The sequence below is a fragment of the Canis aureus genome, chromosome 4, assembly GCF_053574225.1.
Source record: "Canis aureus isolate CA01 chromosome 4, VMU_Caureus_v.1.0, whole genome shotgun sequence".
Lineage (NCBI taxonomy): Eukaryota > Metazoa > Chordata > Mammalia > Carnivora > Canidae > Canis > Canis aureus.
Genome location: NC_135614.1, coordinates 24088507 through 24112079, shown reverse-complemented (window position 1 = coordinate 24112079; position 23573 = coordinate 24088507). Strand labels below are relative to the sequence as shown.

At 55.6% G+C, this 23573-nt stretch overlaps 1 protein-coding gene and 1 long non-coding RNA gene across 2 annotated transcripts in view; one reads left to right on the top strand and one right to left on the bottom strand.

Moving 5' to 3' along the window:
* The window catches only part of CDH23 (cadherin related 23), a 364939-nt gene that overhangs the window by 264387 nt on the left and 76979 nt on the right, over window positions 1–23573 (bottom strand). The window lies entirely within an intron of this gene.
* LOC144311828 (uncharacterized) lies at window positions 2661–7553 on the top strand. The gene is made up of 2 exons (XR_013377331.1): window positions 2661–2758; window positions 7125–7553. It is a non-coding gene; the product is annotated as an uncharacterized LOC144311828 (long non-coding RNA).

Sequence of the window (23573 nt, the reverse complement as noted above, 5' to 3'; positions counted from 1 at the left end):
TGGGGACCAGTTGAGTGGACAACACTGGCTCCTGCCGCAGGCCTGTCAAATGTACGGTGTCAAAGGAAGATGGAACCTTCGAGAACAGTCTTGCAAACAAATATGCAAACAGCCTGAATTCTTGTCCCAGTTTTATAGGCCTGACTACCCACCTTCCAGGGCAATGAAGCCTCCTATGGCATGAGGAGCACCGCTGGGATGCTCACCTTCAGTGACTGATGTGCTCTGATGAGTCCTTTCACCACCTCAGACACACGGGCTCCCGGCCTCCTTGCCTTGTTGTGACACTGGCTCATGAAGACCTTTCCCCTGTCACATCACAGGCCCCACTGATCCCCTTTCTGGGTTTGGATGGAAGAGGACTGTGGAGGGATGATCAGTGGTGGATTTCCATGACCCACTGTCCTCAAATCTGCCTCGCCCTGGAGTGGGCCCCCCGCCTCACTCCAGGTGGAAGCTGCAGTCCACACCCTGCGGACATGGCCACTCGCCTTGTTTCATGCCAGTCCTCCTCCCGATCCACTCCTGGGTGGCATGCCACCACCCTAAAGCCTTTAGAGGCTCACTATTTCCACTGCACAGAAAGCAAATGGTCTGCATGCCTTTCAAAGCCCTCCACAGCCTGTACCTCCCATTGGATCCAGCAACCCCCTTCCCTGAGTGCCTTCCCCCGTCTGGTCACGCCAGCACCCCCTCACTAGCCCCAACCACACCACGCGCTCCCCACCCCTGTGCCTCTGCCTACCTCCCACAGCATGCCCTCTCCTCGCCTCAGACTCTGTCCAGACCCTACCTCAAGCTCAAGGGAGCCTCCAGTCCTTCCACGGGGGCCCTTCTGCACCCACAGGCCCTCAAAGGTCTCCACAGCGGCTCCCACAGCCTGCACCCACCTCGCAGAGTGACCCTTCCCCTCTATCTCCCTGTCCCCATGCAGTCCTTCTATTTTAGATTCTCTTTCCTGTGATGGGAACACAGGTGACCTGAGGCCAGGGGCCATGCCGAGGCTCAGGGGACCTGCCCTTCTGCTTGCCCTCTGATACCCAGCCAGGGTGGAGCCCAGGCAGCCACGCAGATGAAGGACTTCGGCCGAGACAGTGTGCTTGGGGCTGATGGTGTCTGTTTCAGTTTAGGGGGCACTTTCCTCAGTGTCCAAACTCAATGCCACATGCAGAGAGCTGCATGGTCAGCACTTCTGGGTGACGAAGTGGAGATGTGATGCCCCTTGCCTGTCATGAATCACCATGTCCCAGGGCACATGGGTGAGGATGGGCCCCAGCTATGCCCTGGCCCTATTAACCAAGCCTGGTTAACCTGCCCTGGAGGAGGCGACATCAGGGGTCAGTCGCCTCCAGCTGGCCAGCTCCAGGGCAAATGCCCCTGGGCATGGAGAACACTCACACCCTTCTACGGGGAGAACACAGGCAAATCCCACCCCATGAAACTCCATACAGTAAAAGCCGGTTATGATGGGTGTCTGTCCACCAACCGAGCTTTCTTCCTGTCTCTTGCAACCCATTGAATGGTCTCAACATGAAGCAGTTTTCTTGGGCTCCCAGGATGTGGAACAAAGCCTTCTGTGATGCCATGAACCCCAATATATTTGTGAGTCAGGGTCAACTTGAACAATGAGCAGACTCTTGATGCCTGTGGCTTTGAAAGCCCCTTGCCACCTAGAACAAGACCCAAGAGGGCAGGTGGGTCCTGGGCCTTGTGTGAGGGGAGGAGAGCTCACCCCCTCCCAGCAGAAAATGATGATCTGATCAGGAATGCAAAATGGGGATGAAGGAAGACACGGGCCATAATTTAGACAATGTCTTTGGGCTTAACCAGAGGTTATAAGCACCATCCACCCCGCCCCCAACCAGTCTGCCCTTCCTTCAGTTCTACTGCTGTCTTTCTCCTGCTCCATAAACCACCAGCTCCAAGCCATAAAAAGTGCAATGAGCAGTCTGGATGGAAGAGATTGGGCATGGAGCACGCAGTCAGCCATGCTTCCCTGAAGAGCCTCAGAGGACAGAGGCCGGCAGCAGAGTGAACCCGGTCCCCAGGGACCCTCTCCTGGCCACCCATGCGGGGAGGGGAAGACGGGGGCTCCTCGGGCATCAGGCCAGGCACTACTGGCTCTCTTGTCGGAAAGGACCTTTTCCCTCTGCCTGTCTGCGCTGGGGGAGGGGATGCTCCGAGACCTCAGAGTTCAGATCCCCAAGCGAAGTAGCCTGTGGCAGTGTCTATACCTGCCCTACCTTCGGCATCCAGCCAAGGTGCTGATTACCATCCACAGAACAGAGCCGATAGGAATGGAAGTCAGGGCAAGGGAAAGACCCTGAAAATGTCCCCGGGGTCTAACATTTCAGGGGACCTGGGCTGACTGTCCTATGAGTTCTCATGTGGCTGGGGGCGGCAGCAGCCTTTTGAGGGGGATGGACATGGGTGTGCTTCTCAAGCTGGCAAGACTCTTCTGAACGGTAGATATTAAAGGCATTCAAGATGTACCCAGCTCAGGGAGGTTTAAATAAACTTATTTCATTTCTCTGTCAACAACAAAAGACTGAGTTGGGGTAGGGCGGCCGCCAAGCCGGGGTGGTGCGGGGGAGGGAGCGGGGAGGATTCCACAGCGATGCCATGTTCTGCTCGGCGGAATGGTGGTGCTTCAGGGGTTGCCAGGGGCAGCCAGCCCTTCCAGATGTGGAGGTGGCAGGAAAAACGTGAAAATCAGGACAGATGTCCCCTGGCAGAGTTGAGGGGGCCTGTTCCACGGGTGAGTTTATGAGCCAGAGTGACCCAGATTCAGCCTGAGATGATGGACACTCGCCCCCAAATTTTATGGATCTGGGGTGGGCTGGAGCCTTGCCGGCCACTCGGAAGGAACCAGCGGGATCTGGGGACAATCACGTATCCAGGTGGGGAAGAGATTGGGCATCTCGGAGCGAAGGGACGCATCAGTGCCTTGAGGGACAGCCTGACACACTTAGGAAAGGCGTCGGAAAACATTGGCTGTTTATCATAAAATCGGTAAAGAAAATAGAATGGTTAAAATTCAGAGCCTGGCCAGGAATGAGGAGGGAAGAGTGGGAGCCTCAAAGGAGATGTTTTCTGAAACCTCAGGAAAAAATAATGCAGGGACACGGGAAGTGGGACAGTGCCTTTTCTAAAACAGGGAGTTATAGATTTAGACAGTTTGTAATGAGGGTGGCTGAGAGCTGAGACTCTTTGCACACCTAGCTCAGCCACCCCATCCAGCCATGCTGCAGCCACCAGAGACCCTGCCCCAAAGCTCAGCCCTGCCTGCATCCTTCCCTGGCACGAAAGCCCTCCACCCCTCTCCACTGCCTCAGAGGAGAAAGTCCAAACCACTGACTGGGATATTTGGGGTCCTTGATATTGTGGCTCTAGTCAATCTGTTTTTTACTATGTCCACTGGGCCTGTTCCAGAACCTTCTCCTTACTGTTCCCCAAGCAGAGCTGGTCCTTCCAACCTCCAGGGCTCTCCTTGTGCTGCCCCCCTGCCTGGGCTCCCTTTCCCCTCCAGCTCAGCAAAGGCTACCCGCCCCTCCCCTCCACTAAGTGCCTTTCAGCCTCTGCAGCCCCCAGTGGGTGTTTGCATGTGTCCTGTGCAGCTGGCCTGGGTTCACAATTGTGTGGGTTTCTGTGGGTCTCCCTCATGACACTAGAGGCTCCTGGACACCAAGGCTGCGTTGTATGCGTCTTTCATATCCCAGGAGCCAGTCTTTGTTGAAATTACTACCCATAAAATCCAAGGCCAAATACAGCATGGCAGGGCCTAGCCCTGTGAGGTGGGCAAAGAGGTGATAATATCCTCACTGTGCAAAGTCCAGTAGTAAGTGACCCTCGAAGCCACCTGGCTGGTGGCAAAGGCGGGACTAGAATCAGAGGGGACTTAGGATTCCAGAGCACGGATTTGCTCAATCACACACTCACAGGGTGTCATCTAGGACTCGAGCAGTACCAGGGATCCACATTCTACCAAGAGTTGGAGCCCCCCCCCTTCCCAGGAAATGCAGAACATCATGGGGCGTCATGCCCCGTGGTCTGGGCACATGCAGACACTTAAAAATACTTGCCAGCAATCAAATGTAATGCTCCTAATCTGAAAGCTCTGGTGCCTTGTGGACTTTAAGCTCAGGGTTACAGATTCAAAAGGCCAGGCTATGGGAGTCTCAGGCCAGCCCCTTGGCGCTCCAAGTAACCTCAGGGAGGGCCCACTGGCAGGGCTGTGCTACTGGGGTGTGCCTGGCTGTGGCCCCAGCCTCCAGCTTTGGATGGCTAAGGGTTAACCACCTCAAGTCTCCCCCCACCCCCCGCCCCCCGATCCTGACACTCAGTTCCCTTAAAGGAGGACCTGCCATTACCCTGATTGGACTCTCCAAGATAATCACGGGGCCTCAGATCCCAGCTGCTCTTGTCGCATGTGCTGGCTCCCTCAGACCAGCCGGGAGGCTGGCAGGAGAGGAGCCTTAGTGAGAGGCAGATGGGGCTGTAATGAACGGAAGACGGGTGACAGCTACAGAGGAACAAGTTCATCAATTAGAGCCTTCTTGCCTGAGGACTTCTGGGAAGGGCTGGAGTGGGGAACGGAGGGGGCTGACTGGCTTCCCTCCAAAAGGTCCTGATATCTCAAGCTACTCAGCTCCCCAAGTCTCAGGACCCTGGAGGGGTCTCCGCCCTGGCTCCCAAGCAGCTCCTTCTGCCTTTGGCTGTGGACAGCAGGGGTCAGCCTCTTTCTGGGAGGGGCTGCCTAGCTAGCAGTTTCCCTGAGGACTAAGGGTCTTCTGAACAAGACTGAGAGACACTCAGTTCAGTCTCAAACCCTTCAACTCCTTAGAAACCGAACTTGTGAGCAGAATGCAAAACTTAACCACTGCTGCTCCCCTCTTTGGCTCTGACTTGTACACTCAGAGGTCAGGGGATGAGGAAAATCTTGGTCCAAAGGGACTGGGGCTGGGATATCACACTATCGCTGAAGCAGGCCACGATTAGGAATCTAAAATCTCGGCACTTCCTGCCTGCACAGGGTGTCATCTATGGCTGAGAGGATCAGGGCAGTGATGGCCTTTGGAGGCTCCCTGTCCTCAACTCCTGCCTCAGTGTCCACCTCCACTCAGCCTGGTTTGGCTGGGGCTAGGAGGGGTGAGCCATGCCCATGTTTCTAAGGGCCGGGGCCTTGGGCCATTTCCTGGGGAGGAGAGCGTGAAGGAGCAACAGAGCCGTCACACTCTGGTGAGGTGACTGTGGTCATTGTTGGTGCAGACAAAGGCTGTAGTAGGTGCCTAATTCAGATGAATCCCAACTCACAGATTTTGGAAGGACGGGCAAATGGGTATCTTAGAACCTAAGAAACTACAGTATTTTCGGGGGGAGGGTTAGTACCCATGGTGTCTGGGGACCTCCAACAAAGGGGGCTTAAAATTCTGAACAGGGGACACTAGGCTATGACCTCCAGGGGACAGGGGTACTATTTCCCCTGTCAAAAAGCTAGAGGCGATGAGGCATAGGGGTTTACAAGTAGGGGGGTTCTGGAGAAGAAGAGATTACTCTGAGGCCCCCTGGTTCCTGTCAAGCACATCACAAGCAGGCCAGAGGCTCACATGTGGGTGCTAATGGACCGAGGAGGTGGGTTCAATCCATGGCAGCCTCCCATGGTGGCACTGTCACACAAGAACCCTAATCCCAGCCATCAAACCTGGGTCAATGGGGTGCAAATGGCAGGTAAGCATATTCCAGCCCAACATAGGAAGAATTTTCTTACAATTCTGAGATGCCTGAATTTGTTCTGCATGACCCCAGAAAGCTGAGAGTTCCACGTCACAGGAGAGTGTCTGCACAGAGGCACTGTATTTGTCATGCATTCTGTGGGGTCTGCTAGCCAGCTCTGTGACTCTGGGCAGTCACTTAACATCTCTGGGCCTCTGCTTCCTCATTTGCATAATGAGAAGATTGAACGCACCTTTCTCCAAGGTGGTCTGAGAATGAAATGATGCCTAAAAAGTACTGAGCATAGTCCCTGGCACATGAGATGTGTTTGATAAGCCCTAACTGTCTGGTAAGCATGCTCTGTGCACATTATTCACTAGTGGGACAGAGAGGTGAAAAAAATAAGCATTTGGACTCCTCCCTCTTCTGATGGTCAGAGGGGCTGTGAATGTCAACCCAAGTCAACTGGATGTGAGAGGAGAGGCTGTCAGGGAAGGTAGGTGCTTGGGAACGATGAGACTCTGCTGCCCACCTGCAAGACCACCAGAGACCCAGCCTCACACATCTGCCCACCAATGACATGCCACCAGGCAAGAAGAATGACACCACCATTGCAACCTTTGGCATAGCAGGCTGAAGGAAGTCAAGTCTAAGGGGGAAAGGGGGCCCTTCGGGCCAGGTTGGAAGTGGTGGGAAATGGGCATGGCATCTGCAGAAGCCTGCCCGTGACTGTGGCTCTGCTGCCACAGAGAGGCCCCCCGCCCTGGTCTGCAGGCACCAACAGGGTAAGAAGCAGGCCTGTGCTCAGCGGGGAGCCCGCAGGGCAGAGCCAGGAAGGGGTGGGCTTCTCTCCCTTTGCTGGGCCTGGCATTCGGGCCCAGAAGCCCCCAAGGAGGGCTTGTTATATGCCAGTGGAGTCCTGTGCAGGGAAAGCCTGGCTGGGAGAGATAAGCTGTGGCGTCCCACCAAAGGCCCCAGCTCCTTGAAGCTGCTCGAACACATATTGATGGGGCCCATTCAGCTCAGCCTGCGTGGCAATTAATAATGGGCCACGCGGAGAGACTGAGCATGGTATGCATGTGTGTGTGTGTGTGTGTGTACATGCTGGGGGAGGGCATAGGCTGGCTTTGGGTGAGCCAGAGTATCCTTCCTCAAGGACACCCCCTCCCTACAGCAGACTTGATCCCCACCCCAGGCTGGGACAGAAAGGCCTGTCCTAGCCTGACCCCTCCAGCTGAGTTCTCTGGGCAAGGAGGCAGCAGGAGGCTGGAGAGGATCTGTGTCTCAAGAAGGCCAGAGCACCCCCCCACCCCCCCCCAAGGGGCTGGACTGACTGCAGGGCGAAGTGGAGTCTGGAAGCATGAGTGTAATGCACTCCAGTCTCCCTTTTCCTTGGACTTGCATCCTGCTAGGAGAAGCTGTGAGATGACGCAGCCTGATGGAGGAAGATGCAGGTGTGTGGAAGCAGGCAGGCGGCGCCAGCTTTCAGTCGGAGGGCAAGGCCTGAGTGCTGCCTTTGTACAAAATGAGAAAACCATGCCCCTTCGGAGTGGACCCTGCCCTGTGCTTGGTTGAGTGAACCACCCTCTCTGCCAAGAAAAATGTGCTCCTTTCTTCAGGTGATGCCACCCAGCTCCAGGCTACCCAGCTTCAAGAGCAGCACCTGGTTGGCTCTGTCGGTTGTGCATTTGACTCTTGATTTCAGCTCAGGTCATGATCTTAGGGTCATGGGATTGAGCTCCATGTCGAGCTCCATGCTTAGAGAGGAGTCAGCTGGGCCCTCTCCCTCTGCTCCTCCCTGCCCTTCCCTTTTGCTCTCAAATAAATAAATAAGCAAATGATCTTACAAAAAAAAAAAAAAAAAGAGCAACACTTGGGCTGGAGTTCACCAGCCCTCCCCTCCTTGCTCTTGCTCTTCCAGTACAACCGTAGAGGGCAGCCCTACTCAGGAACTGTCTCCTTGAGTGTCCCCTCACAGCTGGGCTCTGCACTCAGAATCTGGAGCATTCTTGCTGGACCCATGCCCTGACCTCTTCCTAGAACCTTATTCCTCAAAGCGAGGTGGGAGGACCAGTGATGTTGGCATCACACGGGAGCATGGGGGAAACAGTCTCAGGCCCCACGCCAGACCTACTGAATCAGGATCTGCATTTTAATCAGATCGTCAGAGGTGATTCCTATGTGCATTAGAACGGCTTAGAAAACCCTGGGGTTGTCCAGACACTGTGTAGGCTAGAACGTGGCGGGAGAGAGAGAAGCAGAAGGTACAGAGAGGCCCCTCTGTAGAGTAGGGGCAGGAATGAGTCCTGTCGGGAAGAGGCGAAGCAGAGGCTGCGGGCAACAGGCTGTTCTGCTGGTTTGAGTCCGATGCCCAGCCCTCTCCTCCTGGACCTGTCACTGGAGACCCTCTGCCAGCACCCGAGTCCTTGCCCATCTCCTCCAGGTGGGTGGAGGCCCGGCCTGGCAGCTCAGAGTCTCAGGGGAGTGCACTGCAGGGCAGGCCTGGGCCTCTGGGGAGAGGAGGAAGGGTTCGGGGGGCCTGGCTGCACTCCATCTATCACCCCCGTCTCTGCACAGACCTTTCATCAGGATTCCCAGGCTGGTGCGCAGGCCTGGGCGCCTCAATCACTCCTATCGTGCCGGTCACAGGAAGAGAATAGCTTTCAGCTCAATTACCCTTCACATTCCAATATCATAACGCTCCAATGAGGCTTTTTAACCAAAAACAAAAAAGCCGTGTCTGCTGCGGGCCGGCTGCAAGGCCAGCCGTGCAGAAGGGACAGGCCTGCCTGCCTGCCTGCAAGCCCTCCAGGTGAGACCCTGGGAAGGGACCCATCCCAAGGCACAGCTGCACAAAGAAGGCTCCTGGGGTCCCCGGCCCCGGGCTTCCAACACGTGTGCCCACCTCTGCTCATCAACTGCTGGGCCTGCTCGGCCCTCGGCCTTGGGGAAGGAACACTGAGCCCCTGTTCTGTGATGGTCCTCTGTGTCACAACACTAGCTCTGTCTTCCCTGCCTGGGGGCAGGAATGCCACATAGAGCCCCTCTTCATGCAATGACCCAATGGCATCATTCAGCAGGGCCGTGACCCAGCAAGCTGGCGCCATGGTATACATGCCATCCCATCCTTGGCTCAGCTGTTCTTACAACAGCCCTGACTAGCCGGGGAACTCGCTAGAGCTAAGGTGATGAACCCCACTGTAGAGGTGGGTAAACTGAGACCCAGGGAGACCAAGGACGTTCGGAAGGATCTCAGTGCAGTTCCCTTAAGATACACTGCTGTCCGGGGACGACGGCAGGGAGACGAGGTCTGCTCTAGTCCAAAGCTTCTAGGCAGAAACTGGCTCACCTCTTCTCTCAACTTTACACCTGAGGTGACTGTGGCCATTTGCAAATTGTTCTCATGGGGAGGCATAACCAAGTGGCCATGCCATGAATCCTGCACGCTCAGTGATTCCCAGTGAGCACACATGTTCCACGTGTGTGTCCCGTCCCATGTCACATCTCTAAGGGCTTGTTCACCTGGCCAGCTTGATGTTAATGGCTTGGATGGCAGTGTCCCCTCCTTGTGTCCTCCTGGCCTCCCACTGGCTGTGGCCGATTTGCCCATGATTTAGCACTCTGGGGCGCTGACCTGTGAGGGAGATGCTCAGGGCAGGAGAAGGCAGGGTGGATGTCACGCTGGAGGTGTGTGCATGCATGCGCGCACTGGTGCAGGGTGAGAAGGCTGTCTCTCCAGGAACACGGCCCCTCCTGGCTCTCTAGGCTGGGAGTGGTGTCTGGCACTGCCAGCCCCTCTGGCCATGCTGGCTGTGGCCCTGAGCACTGTCCTGGGGAGACCTCAGAGGACTGTGAGGAGCCACAGCCCCGAAGTCTCACACTGGTCTGCGGCCTGCTAGGGGGCCCTGAGTGTCCAGGGCACGTTTGTTCCACGTGTTAGATGAGAATGCCTGCACAGCTCGGCCCCTAGCCTCACTGTCAACAGAGGGGCAACAACGTATGGGGGTGTACGACTGAGCCCCAGGCTCTCCATCTCAAAAATGGGAAAAATCCTAGCACCTATAGGTCAGCTATAAAAGGTACACATGTGAAGGCACGCACAGTCTCCTGTACTGTCATTATGGCTGTTACTGGTGCTTCCCCTATGCCCAGTACCTCTGGAGCTTATGAGTTCAAGGGATTGTAAGGTACATATCCTACCTTTAATCAGATCATAAACCCTAGAACTTGAGACCAGGAGGATCCACATATTGGACAAGTATAAACAGGAGCTGGAGTAGAAGGTGTGGTCACTAGCCCAGCCCAGGCCAGGCCTTCTAGAAGGCCCGTGTCCTGCTGCCTCCTCAGGAATGCCCGTGAACCCTCCAGGAGGGCCTGTTCTATCTTGTGAGGTTTCTACCCACCTCAGATATAATGAAGCAGGTGTGTGTGGGGGGTCCTTCTGCTTGCCTCAGACCCATTCCAGTCCCTGCCCCCTCCCTCCCCAGCCCATACTGAGAGCGGCCTGCAGGTAAAACCCAGGCTGCAGCAGGGCAGGGTGGTGGAGGGGTGGGACGGAGCAGAGAGAATCAATTTGCCAAGCTCACTTAGAGCTTGTTTGTTCAATTCTGCTGCCTGTAGGGAGACGCACGTGATAAGATACACGTATGCCGCATGCCACAAGGGGCTCAGGGGCCAGGACGGGGCAGGTCGGAGGCACGACTCAGGTGTGCTGCAGCGCCAGAGCTGGGCTGGGTGGATGGCTCTGCTCTACCCCTCGGCGACCCAGAGAGAGCCAGGCTTTGGCAGTGGCTGCCCAGGTCCTCCAGCACTGGCCTCTTATCCCATTTTTATTAAAGAGTGCCATTGTGGGTGAGCAGGGCCCAGCCAGGATCTCCTGGGGGCCGGGCACCAATGGCTCATTCTCCCGTGTCCCGAGCACCCAGCATGGGCTTCGCATCCAGCAGGCACCCCGGCAATGTCTGATGAATGAATGAATGAGGGTGGGGTCAGGCACGCAGAATCGACGCTCCTGCCTTCATTACACTTTAGCAGCAAGCCAAGCAGGGACTCCCCAGCTCTCTCTCTCTGGTTTCTGGGCTGGTTGGCACCCAGTGGCCAAGCTCTCCAAGAGGGTCTCCAGCACTCTGGTGCCTACTAAGCCCACCTCTGTGTAATGGGAGGGCTCCTGGGGGCCCAGCAGCACCGTGGCCAGCTCTGGGATGTAGTCCCTTCCAGCACCAATCTCTCCGACTCATCTAAAAGCTCCCCCTCTCAGGGCACCTGGGTGGCTCAGCCAGTTAAGTGTTTAGCTCTTGATTCTGGCTCAGGTCATGATCTCAGGGTATGAGACTGTCAGGCTTTGTGCTCAGTGGGGAGTCTGCTTGAGGTTCTCTTCCTCTCTGCCTCTCCCCCAGCTCATACATTCTCTCTCTCTCAAATAAGCAAATAAATCTTAAAAATAAATAATAAATAAATAAATAAATAAATAAATAAATAAATAAATAAATAAATAAAATAAATAAAAGCTCTCCCTCTCCACACTCACATGGGCTCTCGGGCTCACCCACACTCACCCCTCCTGATTTCTGCAGGGCCCCTCCCCAGCTCCTGGCCCTCATGGATCATCCCCAACGACCACCAGCCTCACACCTACATCTGGACAGCCCACCTCTGGGGACACCAGTCCTCCTGCCGGAAGCGGCCCAAAGGAACAAGTGATCTAGAGTTTGGGGTGTGCTGGGGGTGCACTGAAGAAGGCATGCTCCTACTGCTGTGCCTCCAGAGGACTCTGAATCAGCTTCTTATGGCTGCTCTAACACATTACCACAAGTTTATCATCTTACAGTTCTGGGGGCCAGGGTCTGAAATGGGTCTTATGGGACCAAAATCAAGGGGTTAATACCCCTTGTGTTCCTTCTGGAGGCTCTAGGGGAGAATCTGTTTCTGTGTCTTTTCCTGCTTCTAGAGGCCACTCTTTTTCCTTGGCTCGTGGCCCCTTCTTTCCATGGTCAGATCAGTAGCATGATACCTTCAAACCTCTCTCTGACCTCTGCTTCTTCTTCTTCTTCTTTTTTTTTTTTAAAGATTTTATTTATTTATTCATAAGAGACACAGAGAGAGAGGCAGAGACATTGGTAGAGGGAGAAGCAGGCTCCTTGGAGGGTGCCTGATCTAGGACTCGATCCCAAGACCCCGGGATCACGACCTGAGCCAAAGGCAGGTGCTCAGCCCCTGAGCCACCCAGGCGTCCCACTGACCTCTGCTTCTACTGTCACTTCTCCTGACTCCCCCGCCTCTCTCTGATAAGGACCGTTGGATTACATGGGGCCTGCAGAAAAACCAGGATATCTCCTCACAGAGGTCCTTAATCACACCTGCATAAGTCCCTTTTGCCACATGTGAAATAGTCAGAGGTTCCCAGGATCAGGATGTGGGGCTTTCCTTTCTTTGGGGCTATTCCTCTACCTATCATACCCCAGTCCCTTCAGCAGCTTCCTCCAACAGACCGAAGGCCTTGGTGGGGAACTTGCCAGCACTTCTGAGGTGGGCCCTGGGAATAGAGCACACCAAGGACTGGTCTGTGGAATTTCTCCCTGAAAGGATATGGGCTGCAGAGGAGAGAAGGAAGAGAAGTTCCCGAAGGCAAGTGGTATCAGTGGCATCATGCAACAAATCTTTACTAAGTACCCCCTGGGCATTGGGTCCTGAGGGTCCAGTGATGGGTAGATGGTCAGATGGACATGCCCCTGCTCTCACAGAGCCCACCATCTCACCTGGGAGGCCCACAGAGACCAAACAGTCCTATAAATGAGCAAGTCCTTACATCTCAAGATCAGAGCTATGGTGCTCTGAAGACCCAGAACGTGAGAATCTGTTCCATACTGGGAAAAAAAAGATCCATCAGGGATTGTAGATCTCAAGGGATATACGACTTCATGAAGAAAGGGAGGGTACCACCATGCAAAGACCCTGTAGCAGGGTGGGTGCTCCCAGGAACTGGAAAGAAGGCAGAGATGCAGGAGAGTCAAGGGGAGGCTGGCTTGGGGGGGGGGGCGCGGTTGGGATCAGACCCCACCAGCCTGGGGGAATCTGGCTACCGACCACAGAAAGGCTTTAGCAACATCCCTGGTACCTCCCAGGGACTCAGAACAGTGGAATGAATGGGATGGATGGAGGAATGAATGAATGCGCCTACCTTCCCTCCACCCTCCCCAGTAACCTGCTGCATCCCTCCCTTCCGCACAGCAACAGTTAACGGGCTCTCCAACGCTGGCTCACTTATTTATTTATTTCCCCAGCGCTGCTGGCGCCGACCCATGCAGCCTGAGCGTGCCTCCGTGGAAATGTCTGTAATCGCCAGCACACTTTAGACATTACTTCCACACCATTTAGGGCTTTCCGCCCCAATAGCTGCTGCTGCATTTCCCTCCACCCCAATCTTTTGGGTTGTGTTGGGGGGATTTTTTTTAAAGGTTGGGCAGTCTCTGAATTTGGGGGATCTGATGGTTTGGGGACGTGGGGAGAAAGACACTGCTTTAGAAGAATTCCTTATTCTTCTCCCATTGCCCTGGACCTGCCCCAACCCTGCCCAGGTAAGGGAAAGAAAAAAAAAAAACAAAACAAAACAAAACAATTACTTCAAGCTGCTAAGAAGCCTTTAAAGATTTTTGCGTTTTTCTGTGCAGACCTCAGATTGGGTTGCTGATATAAGCCACAGCTTTGTGGGAGGCTGAAGGTGCACAATAAAGGTCACTACAGAAGAATCCCCCTCCTAACCAAACACCCTCCTCCTTCCACCTTCTTCAGACTCAAGGCCGGCTCCTCTGAAGGCAGCAGACACACTAAACCCAAACCCCGAGTGGACAAGCTGGGGGTAGAATGCATTTAGACTTGTTCTGGGGGGACAGTAAAGTGAGGACAAAATCCAGGACGAGCTTTGTGACCTTGGGCAAGTTATTTGACTTCTCTGGGTCCATTTCTCTGGCTATAATATGAGAATAATCAGACTTTTCTTACCAACTTGAAGGACTCCTGTGGGGCCCAGAAGAGGCACTGTGGGGAAAAGTGTCCTCCTGCTGTGTTTCTGCCTCCTTCTTCTCAGCCTGTATTTTGCTGGCTGCATTTAGCTTCCTGTAACTGCCCGCCACCCCTGCCCCTGCATCCTCCTGTCCCAGCAGCTGGACAGGTCCATCCACCTGCAGAGATGAGCCCACTCCCAGGGGACTCTGCCCAGAGGTTGTACCTGCAGGGGAGGGTCCCTCCGGGATCTCTGCATGCAGGCTGCCAGCTGAGCACCACACACACACCATCACAGGCCCTGGCAGAGGAGCACTGCAGGAGGAGCACAGTGGCAACCCTGCATCTGCGCCACACACACTAGAGCAGAGACACATCTCCCAGGGTCTCCCAAGTGGAAGCAGTGAGAGCAGGACTCAAACCACTAACCTCAGCACTGATTCTCACACATGAGAAGTGACCTCTGAAAGGAAGCCACCTATTCCATAGCTTAGGTGGTAATAAGAACCAAACGGAACGTATACCGTAGGTTGAGCACGGACAAACGTATTCCGTGGGGATAGAAGCCAGGATGGTGGTAACCCTTAGGGGGAGAGACTGGGAATCATAGACGCTTCCAGGTGCAAGAAAGTTTGTTTCTTGATGCAGGTGTGACTACACAACTACGTTCACTTTGCGATGATTCATAAAACTGAACACTTACGGTTGTTCATTTCTCTGTACATATGCTTAAATACACAGACTCCAAAAGAGAAAAAAAGAAAAGAAAACTCCTAAAGCTGGTGGGGAAGGAGGCATCGGAGAAAATACTCCAGGGGTTAATCTGTCCCACTCACCTAAGGCTTTAAGCTCAAGGCTTCCTCTCTGTCCTGTCCCCGATGACAAGGACTGACCCAGGATTACCAAGGAGGGGCAAATTCAGCCCTGGAGGTGGAAGGTTCCCCACAAAGGCCTCCCAGCTGTGGGCAGTGGGGCTCCAGCCCCCTCCAGGGTACAACTCCCGCCACTCTAAGGCGACCAAGACAGGAGGAGCTGCCTCTGGATGGGCCAGCCCCAGGAAGGCTCAGCAACCAGAGCTACATGTGACTAAACCTCTTCTGCCCACAGTGGGGTCCTGGGGCCACCGCAGATGGGAAAGGTCAAGCCAGGGTCAGGAGGCAGAGGGTCGGTCTGGGAGTGGGGTTTAGAAACCAGGAGGGAGTGGGTATAGGCAGCAACTCCAAGGGCAGGAGCTAAAGCAAGCCTGTGCCTTCAAGCCGAGCAGAGAGACCAGGTGAAGGGCTTGGGGTCGGATCCCAGCCAGCCACTTCCAGAAGAAGTGACCCGGCAAGTCTGATTTGCTAACCCTTGGCTTACTTGTCTGTGAAATGGGGACACAGTACCCACCTCCCCTACTTTATTGTTCCAAAGGAAGGAAGGAAGAATAGGATTTGGCTAAATGGATGGAGGAGGAATGTGCAGGGGGCAGGAGTGAGAGCATCTTGGGGGAGGGCACAGAATGAGCAAAGGCAGGGCAGCAGGAAAGCGGCCACCCACGGTGAGGATCTAGGACGGGAAGCCCGGGGAAGCCTGGGGCTTCACCTCACCTAATGGGATGGATTTCTACCATGAAGGGTTTGTGTTGAGAGTGGCAGGAGGAGCGGGCTGGGCTCAGACAGGGAGCTGCTGAGAGGGGAGGGGTCAGTGGGAAAGGCCTTCTCAGATGCAGGACTGGGAGAGGGGCCATCCCGAGCCTGTGACCCTCCTGGACAAGGACGCAGCCGGACACTCGGCTCTCTGTGGCTGGCAGTCCCCCCCGCCTGGGAGGTGGGCTGGCCGATGGGTGATGAAGACAGTGAGTGGGGAAGATTACATCGTACCTAGTGATTATGCCCTGGGTGCAATCTCTCGGCTGTATTATTGCATCCGGAGAGAAGAGCGGCCTTTCTTATAGCCGGACAGGAGGCTTCCACTTATTATTATAAAGAGGGAGAGCCCAGCGCCTCCCAGCTCCCAGCCAGCGCCGCAGAGTTGCAAAGTAATTAAAGGCTGCTAAGGAATCAGAGAAATTATAATAATTCCATCAACCAAGCACTCGCTCACTTTCTCTTGTTCCCCCCACTCCACCCCTGGTAGAAGGCAAGGTGGGTCGGGCAGCCTGCAAACATACCCACACAGGCCCACCGTGGGGTGGGGGGCCTGTTGTCATGAGAGGGTGCCAGGCCTGTCAGCAAGCCTTAAGCCAATACTCCCAACTTGTCTGGGTAAATAAAGGCCAAATTCCAGGGTCTCCAGAACAGGGGAAAGAGCAGTGACAATGCTGGAGGTCAGGCAACACAGTCACACGGGCCCCGGGGCCCCGCATCGGAAGGCTGCGCACCCCGCCACCGCCCTCGAGCTTGTGGGGGCCGTAGGAGCCCAGGAGGCAGCTCCCCTCCCCTCTCCCCAGCCTGGCTCTGGACATCAGACCACCCGGGCAAACAGCGCTGCAACTCCAGGGGAGGGACGGAGACCTCATGGCTTCTGGGGACCACTGCCCTGAGGATCTTCCCCGGTCACCTTAGGTCTCAGTGGTTTGCCACTGATTTCTGGGGGTGGTGGTGGTGGTGGGGACCCTGGGGAAATCTTTTCCTCTGTCGGGTTTGGTTGACCTCTACAGAACGTGTGGTTAGGTCAAGTCACCCTGATGGTCCCTCTGGTGCTGGTTCCAAGGAGCCCACTTGGAACGTCCTCAGGCCACTACCACTTATCTCTTGGTGACAGCTTCCTTGTTTTCTTTGTCATGTTTTCATTTCATGTTTCCCACATGTTTCTTGTCTCCCACCAGACTGTAAGCTCTTGACCACTCACACCCTGCTATCAACCCATCAGGCCGTGGCAACGGAGTCTCTCTGTCAAGCTCCTTGGACCCCAAGTGACTTTCCTGAAGCTCTCTGAGAATTTTTCATAGCAGTGGGAATACCAGTCACCTACCCCACGAGTGTGGTGCTGCATACATGTGCTTTCCCTGAGCTGTTATGCAACTCCAATGTGCCCCCATTTTACGGATGGAGAAGCTGAGGCCCTGAAAGACCAAGCATCTTGCTCATGGCCTCCTGGTTTGGAGTCAGAACCTATATGCGTGTGGCTCTGTTGCCTTGTGTCACAGTAGGGCTCAGGGTCCCCATGTCACAGATGGAACACAAGTCAGGATGTGGTAAAGCAAAAGCTGGTCCTTCGACCATCGGTTTCATCAGCCTGCCGCCCATCCAGGGTCTGAGGAGACCCCCACTGCCTGGAGGAAATGAGATGTAGGCAGGAGACCTGACCCCTCCAGCCACAGGCCCCACCACGGGAGACAGGAGACCATTTAAGAGAAAGGGGATGAAGACGACAGGTGTGGCTGGCAGCCCAACGATGCTGCAGGAGCATCTCCTTGCAGCCAGCTCTCATCTCCTTCCTTTTAGAGGGTCTTTATTTAAAGGGGGGGGGGGACAATAAATGGTGTCCCGTCATGTGCCAGAGAACCCCTAATGCACGCGAGCTGGGCTCTGCACATAGGCCCCCTGCTTCGTATTCATGGCAGAGGGTCCTGCAGCCACTGCGACAGAATTATATGAGCCCCCGAAGACTCCCAGCTAGAATCGGCGAGGAAACCGGTGTAATTAAGAACATTATTACTGTTCAAACAAAATAATAATTTTAATTACATCTGGGCTCCTTCTGTCTCCTGTTCCCATGCTGCCCTCTTTCCTCTCGCTGAGAGTGGTGGAGGGTGCTCATGGCCATGGCCATGATGGAGGAGGTGTCGCGGGGGTCATGGGGAAACCCGGGGTCCCTGGCTCTGTGGGGGAGCGGGCTGGTGTCTACCTGCAGGGATGGGTCTTCTACTTCTCACAGAACAATAGTGTGTGCACAGCTGGGGACCCACATCTTAGAGGCAGGGGCACACTAACCCTGCAGGTCACTAGGTAGGGGGGTCACTATGACCCTGACAGAGTCCTGACCTCCAGAGGTGGTCCTCACTTCAGAGAGGGCTCTGAGTGAAGCCTCTCCCCTGCATCGCTACAGCCTGTTTGGGGCCCGTGTGACAGTCCCCTCAGCCCGTGCACGAGGCCTCAGGTTCCCCTGCTTGTCTGCCCCCACCCCGGCTGGATCGGGGCCTCCTCTCTGCAACTCTGGGCAAATTACAAGCAGGCCTCGGCAAAGCTACGGAACGACACATGCAGAGGTGCTGAAGGCGACAGGGAGCAAGACTCTATGGCTCCAGTTGCAAGTACACTTGATCGGAAAGACATGAAGAAGTCGGTGAACTTGGCCTCAGTTTCTCTCATCTCTAAAATGGGATGAAAAATTCTCCCCTAAGTTACCGGGTTGTCGTCAGGACAAATGAAAGATAGTGAGACTGCTCGGGTACAGACAAGATGATATTACTTAAGTGGGTACACACACACACCGTATCACCTGCACGCGTGCACACACGCACGCACACGCCACTCCACCTCGAGACTCTGTAGAAACAGCTGGCCTGCTGCCCTGCCCGTGTGCACGTGCCCATGTGCTACAACGCTCCCTGCCCTGGCTGCTGCGGGCTCTGTGGCACCTGCCCGCCGCGAGACAGGAGGTATCTGTCATCGTGCCGACAGTGGGGGACCGGAGGAGGTGCAAGCACCTCAGGGTGCTCACTGAGGGGCACAGAGACGTGGCATAGTGTGGGGCTAGAATAAACCACTCTGGCTCTGGTCAGCAGGATCCAGAGCCCCTGAGATGATTTATTGGTCTCCCTCTCCCAAATCAATAGGTGGGTGGTTATAGATGCAGAGGGGGCCGCCGGGCACCATGGCCCCAAGGTATAAATTAATATGGCCTGTCAAGGGACTGCCTCTCCTGGCGTGGGAGACAACACTCTCTTGAGCAGAGCTGACATCTCAGGGGGAACGTCAGGCACAAGCCAGTGGGAGCTCCCCGACCCCCCACCTCTCGCTGCAACATGAGGATGCAGTTTATAAATCATTCAGCGTCTGATGGGCACGCCATGAGGAGGGCAGCCGGGGGCACTGCTGTCGGCCCCAGTGGGTGCTAATACGTCTGGTCATGCCCACCCCTGCATGCTTGGGGCCTCGTCTGTCTGCGTGCCCACTGCACAGAGAAGGGCATGGTTGAGATTCGGGGACTGGCGGGCAATAGAGGGCACTAGAGAGCTCCAGCAGTGAGGCCTGGGGTGTCCTGCGAGGTGGGGGCACCCTCTCACTCCAGCACCCGGCCTGGCTGCTCTCACCCCCACCCCAGGCTGTGAGCAGTAAAGGACCCCTCACCTGGGTGAAGAAAGCCGGTGGGGGCAGATCCCTTTGCGCAAAGGCTCCTGCTACCCTCCCAACTGCCCAAGAGGCAGAGGGGAGCAGCGGGGCTCTCTGCCCATTTGCCAAGGTCTTGTCCACTGGCCAGGCTCCCGGAGTGGGTGCAGGGGGTGGGGGGGCACACGGTCCCTGCTCAGGCTGGTGGGGGCGCTGAACGTACCACCACCCACAGTCAGGGCCGCATGCCGGACACTTGCTGAGGCTGGGCCCCATGCTAAGTGCTTCCCCCCCAACACGGTCCCGTTTCCTTCAATCCTGGAGACAATTTTGCAAGGCAGGCACAGCTATTTCCCTTTTGCAGGTAGAACTGAAGCTACCTGCCAAAAGCCACAGAACCAGGCCTGTCTCGTAATCCTGGCTCCACCTTTGGCAAGCTGTGGGCAAGGCACGGAGCTTCTCTGTTTCCATGTCCACACCCGTGGCATGGGACTGACAAGCGTGGCTAGCGTGTGAGGCGGCAGTGAGCGCTCAGTTAGCAGGGCCTTGGCCACAGAGGAAGCTCTCAACAATAACAACGGCGTCAACTTATTATATTATCGCAGGGATGAATTACTTTGTTTTACGGACAGATGCTCACCAGGAAGCTCCTTCTCCCTGCTTTCCTGTTTCTACTAAGGAGCTCCAGGGAGGAGTGGCTTTCATCTGTCCTTGCTAAGTGACATGGAGAGATGGGGTGGCCTAGGGAGACCCTGGCTTGGATCATGTCCCCAGCCGAGGGGGCCCGGGGCCCCTGCTGTCCCATCTCGGTCCATCTGCCAGCCTCTTCCCCTCTTCCAGCCTCCTCCCCACCTCACAGCTGGTCACCCGAAGCCATGAGTTACAAAGATCTATGCAGGACCTGTCAGTGATCTGGACAGGTCCCCAGGGAACCTACTTCCAGCCCAGCTTTATTTCCACAAGGGGACACTGGGTGTCTGTGAGGGACACACGTACACCAACTGCCACTGGCCCTCTCCAAAAAGATCTCTGGTCAGGGGTTAGAGTGCCCTTCTATCTTTTGGCAATCCCAATATATGAAAGGAAGCTAAAGAACAGGAAGTATATGATAATCCGGAGACACCCTAACCTCCCTGTGTGACTACCAAACTTCTACACATCCCGTGAGGTCCCAAACAAATGGTCCCTGCGTATAGACCAGGTCATTTCTTCCACAGTGCCTCCAGCCTGCTTTGCACGCCCTAAATGACCATGGCATTTAACACATTTATATGTTATTAGACCTCCTCTTACTTGTCTTTCTCTCTGTAAAATTGTCTTCCCTAAGGCCAAGACCTTGGTCTTAATCACCAGCATTTTACTAAATATACAACAAGCCACAAACCGGGCTAAGGGCTTTACCCACCTGCATTATTATATCTCGCACAATGACCACCTCCCGCACCCCCGCCCCCTATAAGGCAAATACTGTTGCTTGTCTCATTGATAAGAAGACTGAGGTCCAGAGAGGTTATGTCACCATCCTAAGTTGCACAGCTGGCCAATGGGAGAGCCCTTTTGCTCTACCCTACGTGTCCAAGCCAGCTTAGAAGCCCTGGGCCTTGATCTATAGCTGTTCAGCAAATGTTCACTGTGTTCATTTACAAAAAAAAAAAAAAAAATACTGAGTGGCTCAGGGCACGATGGATCAGCTCTGGGCCTCAAAGGACAGGGAAAATCGAGTTCGGCTGGGAGCAGAAAGAAAACACTCGGGTACCGGTTAGAACGGCACAGTGTGTGTGCGGGGGAGCAAGAGAAAAGAGAGACAGAGACACAGGCTCCCAGGCACGGAATCGGCCCCCGGGCTGACAGGGCGATCGGCGCTGGGGAAGCCAGCAGGGAAGGTGAGAAGGGTAGGTTGAGGCCAGGTGGGTAACAGCCCAACCGTCCAGCGAAGGTGCATGAACTTGTCGAAACTTCAAGGACACGGCCCGCCCTGAGATTCCAGAAGTCCTCCTTGACCCCTTGACCCCAGGGGCCACCTGGCACTGTCTGAATTCTCACCTCACCCCCATCTCGCAGCCCGAACAGCCTGGCCTCAGGGTAACCTCCCCGGGGCACACCTGGAGGGCTGGTGGGGGGGTGAGGGGTGGCCCCGGGGAGGACACAGGGGACAGGGCAGCGCTGAAGGTCAGCGAGGCGGACACACCCCCCCTAATGAAGGTAGTGGAGCGGTGCTGCTGGGCACAGACACAGGCAAACACGTTTGAGCAAATTGGAACGCCATAAAAGTCTATTACAGCAAATCAAACAGCAGTCAGCATGACAGCCATTAGCCTGAAATGAATACACGGGGACTTAATGAGGTCTGTCGAGGCTGGCTTGGTGAATTAAGTTGCCAATTCTAGCAGGATTTCCCTTTTCTTTACGGACTTGAAAGCATCCACGCTGCCTCGTTAGGGCTTCGACAAGTGAATTGCAGGCCCTTTCACCCTGATAAAATGGATAATTACATGTAGAACAGCTTAGTGAGGGGAGAGGGCTGGGCAGGAGGGGAGCAGGAACACAGAAACCCAAACACACCTGTCTGGCTTCTCCAGAGCAGGGGCGGGGCCGGGCGGGGCCTTGGGGGGCGGGAGAGAGGGGCAGGCCTGGGGCAGGGGGCCTGCAGGTTCTCCTGGAGAAAGGGGCAGGGCCTGGCCTTGATCCACCCTCAGGCCCACTCCTGTTCCCGGCAGCTGAGGATGGGCTGCCCTCACCCCACCTCAGGAGCACTCCGGTAGGGAAGGCCACAGGGGTCAGGCTCCAGGGCTCGCCACCACCAGTGGGGTTTGTCAGAAATGCAGCGTCCGGGGCCGGCTCTTCCCAGGCCACGGATTCAGAGTCGCAGGGGTGCAGGAATATGCATCGTAGCTAGTCCCCTAGGAAATTCTGATGGGGTGTGTTTGGGACCTTCTGATCCACCCCTTCTCGAACACTCAGTTCTGAATGGCTTCTGAAACGCGTAGCTCTGCTTTGGTCTGCATCGCGCCAGGGCTGGGGAGCTCAGTACATCCTTGGAAGGGTAGGGGGATAGAATGCGTGCTAGGTTTCCATACTAGAAAGTTCTTCCTTATATAGACCTAGAATCTGTCTCCCAGAAAACTTGCTCTTCACACCCATCCTCGGGTTCTGGGCACAACAGATCCCCAAATGATCAGGGCTTGTAGGGCTGGGGACAGTGGCTGCTGAGAAGGTGACGGAGACGGGACAGGTGGCTGGCACGACGAGAAGGGGAGCTCAGTAGATGGAAACAGCCACTGGAGCTTCTCTGCCAGCCCTTCAGGGATAATGAAGTACTTGAAGGAGAAGGAGAAGCTTCTCCTGCTGGGATGCATCCGCAGACCACGGGCTATCAGCCTTAGAAGGAACCTGTCCAATCCCCCAGTTTAACAGCTAGTGGGACCAAAGCCAGCAGGGGCAGTGATAAGCCCAGTCTCACCCAGCCAGTCCCAGGCACAGCCAGGACTAAATCCCAGATGTCTTGACTTACAGGACCTCCACTGCTTATCTTGGCAAGAGTCAGCTGGAAAGCCACCTCCTCCAGGAGGCCTGCGGAGATTTCTCTGATCACTCTGGCCACCCCTCAGCACTGACACCTCACAGGGTCTCCAGAGCCCCACCTCTTTCTCTGGCTTGCATTCTTACCCCATTCACTTCCACGGGGCCTCTGTCACACATCACACTTCTCAAGGGCAGGGCCCTGGGGTCGCCAGGGTGACCTCCAGGCCAGCAGGAGAGCCCAGGCTCAATTCCGGGCCAGGAGCCAGCAGGCCCTTTGCTGGTACCTCAGCTGGGGCCTGAACCAGGCAGCTAAGTTCTAGCTCAGGTGACCACACCAGGCCAGGGCTGGTCGGTGCCAAGCCACTCAGGTCAGGAGTGGCCAGGCCCGCATCCAGCTGACACCACACCCCACCGGCCACCGAGCAGCCCTAAGTAGGGCATCAAGTATCAAGTCAAGGAGGGGAGCTGGGGACGTTTACAGGCGAGCAAGTAAACCACACAGGCTGCCCTCCAAGAACTGTGTGTCCTTGTGGCTGGCCCCTCTCAGCCCACCCTCTGAGGAGAGTCATCAGATGTCATCAGATGGGCAGCAGGCAGGCCACTTTATCCTGCCTGTCCCCTGCTGTTGTTAGATAAGGGGGACTGGGGCCCAGAGAGGTTAAGTGACGTGCCCACATGGACCCAGCAATCTGGAAGCAGAGCAGGGGCCGGACCCCGGGGGCTCCTGCCGCCAGCTTCAGCTTCTGTCATTGCTCGTTCTTCCGGCCTTCCAGGTCTCTCTGCGCAGCGGGTGCATGGCACAGCGCCAAGCCCACGGCAGACACTCAATAAATATTTGTTAAATAGATGACTGACTGGAGAGCCTCTCTCCTTGGAGGCAGAGGCCTTCGGAGAATCCCAGGGGATCCCAACAGGGCGGCATTGGAGGTCACATCTCCTGGCAAGGCAGCGAGGGGAAGGCTGGCCCCGGGCCCAGAGGCTGGGGAGGAGGGATGTGACCTCTCGTCCCCTTGCCATCGCTGCTGCCTGCTGCCCCCTGTGAGAGAAGACAACGGGCAGCCATGCCTGCCAGGATGGCAGCTGAGCAAT